The 4,700-nt window shown below is 41.4% G+C and overlaps 1 long non-coding RNA gene across 1 annotated transcript; it reads right to left on the reverse strand.

The window, feature by feature from the left end:
- Nucleotides 1-2,578: 2,578 nt before the first annotated feature.
- Nucleotides 2,579-3,471, reverse strand: LOC140580934 (uncharacterized). Its single transcript, XR_011984078.1, has 3 exons — nucleotides 3,246-3,471; nucleotides 2,912-2,931; nucleotides 2,579-2,672 (listed from the first exon to the last, which is right to left on the reverse strand). It is a non-coding gene; the product is annotated as an uncharacterized lncRNA (long non-coding RNA).
- Between the last annotated feature and the right edge of the window lie 1,229 nt (nucleotides 3,472-4,700).

Genomic DNA, 4,700 nt, shown 5'->3' on the forward strand with positions numbered 1-4,700 from the left:
CCGCTCCTTCCGTGTGCCACGCCCCCTCGTTAACCCTGTGTGGATTCCCCATGTTTACCATCTGCTCCTGATTGTTGTCAAACTTTTCATTAGTCCATTACTGTATATTTAGTCCACGTTTCCTTTTGTTTCTCCAGTCCGGTCATTGTATTGTCATTCTGCTTTACCGCTCGTGTGTGTTCCTTTTGCTCATTAAACCCCGCATTTCTCCGATCCTATGTCTCCTCGCCTCTGCTTCCCCGGTTAGCGTTGTGACAGTGACCCTGCTTCCATGCTGCAATGTGAACATTTGCCATGTTCCTAAAAATTCTGTTTATTGCACAGTGTCTGACCACACAGACCTATTGCCAGATGATCATACTGCCCAGATAGCAAAAATCATTTGGCCCAGATCTGGGCCAGATCCGCACAACGGACTTGGGCCGGTGTCCTTTGGCACAACAGGCCAATACCGGCGTGGATCCGGTTTCCTTTATCTGGACCAGAACTGGGCCAGCTCCAGACCAGGGGCCTCATGTATAAACGGTGCTTACGCACAAAAATGTTGCGCACGCCCGTTTCCACGCTCAGGTCGAGATGTATAAAAACTAAACTTGGCGTACTGCCACGCACATTCTCACGGCAACCCCAGACAAGGCGTACGCAAAAGTTTCTGCTCGATTTGGCAAAATGGAGGCACCTACTGGCAAAAGAGTGCTACTGCAGTTTCACTGTGTCAGACACACACTCATGACGCGGACTTTATCAAATAAACCGACATTAATTGTATGTTGTTTACAAATGTACGGCAGCTGATTTTTTTTTATCAATTTGTAACAATAAAACGGTGCAGAAAATGACCGAACTATTACAACTACCATGGCAGCTCTTGCGTTATTGGAAGACATAGCTTATAATGATGATGATGACTGGCTTCTAAGTCGATTAAGATTTCCAAGAGCAATCCTTTTGGAGCTGTGTGCTAAACATTACAGTATTACAAAAGCAGACGATGAGGAATTACGCTATAGGCTACCTGTTCCTTTACAAGTTCTGTCCACTCGCGGGTTCTTAGCCACAGGTGCTTTTCAGCGAGAATTTGCGGACCGATCGGGTATTTCTCAGTCAATTCTGAGTCGCGCCATGCCGGCTGTATGGGACGGCATAATTCGCTTGTCACCCAGATATATAAAATTTCCTTACACTGTGGTTGAACAGGCAAATATTAAAGCGCAATTTGCAGCGATGTCCGGTTTTCCCAACGTAGTCGAAGCTATCGACTGCGCGCACATTGCTATAACCTTCAGTGAACGAATTTGCTTATGTAAATGGAAAGCACTTTCACTCTATTAATGTACTCTATTAATGCATTGGGGGCACCTCTTGTACTGTTGTCTGTAAGAATAAACAAACAGAATAAACGAAAGTAACACCGCATCTGCGCCCTACGTGTTATTCATAAACATGCAATTAATTCAAACAAGTATGGTACGAGAAAAAATCACCCGCGCTGACATCGGCGTCCCCCTCACCCGATAAAAGTGTGTCCCCAATCATCGCAGCAACTAGTTGCTCAAAGGGTATGAGACCGGGAATTCCGCTACCTCCGCCTGTGCTGTTAAGACTCTTAAGGTGAGCGGCCGCTCGTTTTTCCCGCCGTCGATTTTAATGTCCGACCACTTCTTTTTAATTTCGGCCACCGTGCAAATTTCGGAACCAACACTTTAAACTGACTCCGCCACGCTGTGCCACTCCATAAACTTTCGTTTATTGCTGATGCCACTTATACCACCAAATAATATCACTTTTCTTTTCTCGATTTCTGTTAACATGACCTCCACTTCGCACTAGCTGAAATACTTCTTTTTCCCTCGTGGTTTATCCATTGTTGTTTAAGAACAACATAGAACAAAGCGGACGTTCATATAGATTTACATATGCAAATATACATAATTATGGGTGGGTCGGGGGGGTGGCTGTGGGCTCGTTCACGTACTGTACGTAAAATATCACGCTCATTCGGATTTATAAAGGGAATGTGCGTAGATCTGTGCGTACGCACAGTTTTATGCATCTGGATTTTTTCTTGCTTACGCACATTCCTAGTTTTGTCCGTACGCCACGTTTTAGTGTGAATTCTACGCACGTCGTTATACATGAGGCCCCAGATGAGGATTCTTTTATAGTGATTTGGCCCAAATCTGGGCCAGATCGGGACCAGTTCTGTACTGAATCTGGTCCACATTTGGGACAGATCAGGGCAAGTCTGGCCCAGATCCGTATTGGATCTGGACCAGCTCATTTTGTGGATTTAAAAAATACTTAATATTACTAATAAATCAAGTAGTAGCATACATTTGTTGAACATCAAAATTATTTTCTTATGCTACTAATTCAAATGAGTAACAAACCCCTTCACCACAATAAAGTGGCAATTCTGGAAATTTAGCAACATGACAGCACCACCTAAAATAAAAACAGACTAGCATTTTTGGCATTATGAAATATGACTCAGGAAATTTAAACATTTGAAATTTATTAGAAACAAAACTATACAAAATTACATCGACAACCACAAGTACTGACTAGATATTTATAACTTCTTTATTTTTAACATACAAAAATACATTATGAAAAATTATGCACAAACATCATTTTGCTACTCAACATATGGTTTAATTCCCAAGAGGCATCTGCAAACAAAAAGACCAAGAAAAAAGCTGTTAGTTGAATATTAAAGATTATCTGTCATAATAATCAATGCATATAGCTTACCGTAACTTAAGGTATATAAGCAAATTAATTTACTGAACTTCATTAACGTTTAAACGTTTTTCCCCTAATTTGTATAATTATCAGACAACAGTTTTACACGGTGATATTTCTATTTTTTCCAGACAGCTAGAATTATAGAAGAATAAAAAACACTTACCCTTGAATATGTGGCCGAACCTAAAATGGAGACCGAATATGCTATTGAATGTCAAATGTTTCTGCACATTTTCTCGATTAATCTACTAAATTCACCTGAAGAATACAATTAATTAAAATAAAAACATATTTCAGGGTATTATAACTCTCATTATTGCCTTTTATTACCCGACCCATGCTTTTATTAACCGACCCACGCTTATTTTAGTACGAGCTATAGCTAACACAGACTCAGTTGCCAGCTAGCTTAACAATTAACAGCCCACCAAAATCAAAAAGGTACTAATTTACTTCTAGCACAGTTTGACCGCACTATGTGACTAAATTGCACGTACCTCAATAAAGCGGCTTCCTAGAACTTTATCTGCACGCTCCGGTGATCCTGTCAGAAAATGAAAATTCGCGCGCTCGTCCCCCGGATCCGGCCCGTAGCTGCTTTGATTCTGCTGACATTATTGCGTTCCCGCCACGGAAGCCTGGGCCCGGGCCATGTCCGTATCGCAGCTGTAAAACGGATGTGACTGTAACGCGGATCTGCCGGACTAGAGGCGGATCCGGATCGGAGTCAGCTGCTATCTGGGTGGACATATCAACTGGACATATTTTGCACTATTACAGATTGATGTCTTGCATATACACAGAAGCTGATTTTATCGATTACTCAAGAACATAAAATATAATTAATACCATTTGTTTTCACTGAAAAAATAATTCCCGTGGTTGTTGATATTCTCATTATTACTTAATATTTACTTTTTAATAATATATACAACGAACCGAATCAGGCTTAATCAAGATAGGTGATCTATCACTTTAACGATCCCCAAAATGAACCTCCTGGACCGGACAAATACAAAACGAATGATTAAACATTATATGCGTCTCTTTTTGTATGTTTTCTAAATAAGCCCCTACCCAACTGTAATAGCAATTAAAGCAATATTTTCTTTTAGTATTTATGTTAAAGCAAGACTTTTATTTTATTACAGTTGTGGGATTAATCTTTGGAAACACTTAAATTTAATAAGCACAAAAACATAAACACGACTGTATTGTGGGTTTTACGGCTTTTTTGGAGGTCACCGACTCTGCTGTTGTGAGAATTACTGACTATCTCGTTGTTCGAATTCGTGATTCCCCCCCGCTCCCTCACGTACCCCCTACAGCCTCTTGCGTACCCCCGAGGGTACGCGTACCCTAGTTTGGGAACCACTGCTGTAGAAAATCAAAATTACATCGGACCCTACCCGCCACCGGAGGCATACGGTGTGCAAACCATGATGGAAAAGGAAAAGAGAGAGTTTATGGCTTGTGTGGGGGCGGCAGGCAGGAGAGCTGACAGAGTGCGCGACAGGAAATATGTCTGCAAAACATTGAGCTGCTGCAAAAAGCATAGAACAGTCTCACACCTATAACCACGAATGTTCTGCTTGCCCCTTATATGGAATCTTGTTCCGAGAAGTATGTCTGCACCTGTGAACAACAAAGATTCCGAGAACCCAGTAGATATGAGAGACTGTGTAATGGAAATATACCAGCTTGACTTTTATTCTTTTGCTTGTGTGATACAATGTAACAAGGAAGTAACCCAGAATAATGCAAGTATATAAGACTGCGTAAAGCTTTACCACCCAGAACACGCTGAGCTGACACACTGGGGGTGTGTAGGCAGTCTGTTCCCGAGCCGGCTCGCATTAAAGCAATAAGAGGCATTAACAATAGAATGCATTACTAAATAAAAACATCATTTATAATCAAACTGAGAGTCTCCTTTGCGTGTTCCCTTCTCA

The sequence above is a fragment of the Paramormyrops kingsleyae genome, chromosome 19, assembly GCF_048594095.1.
Source record: "Paramormyrops kingsleyae isolate MSU_618 chromosome 19, PKINGS_0.4, whole genome shotgun sequence".
Taxonomy (NCBI): Eukaryota; Metazoa; Chordata; class Actinopteri; order Osteoglossiformes; family Mormyridae; genus Paramormyrops; species Paramormyrops kingsleyae.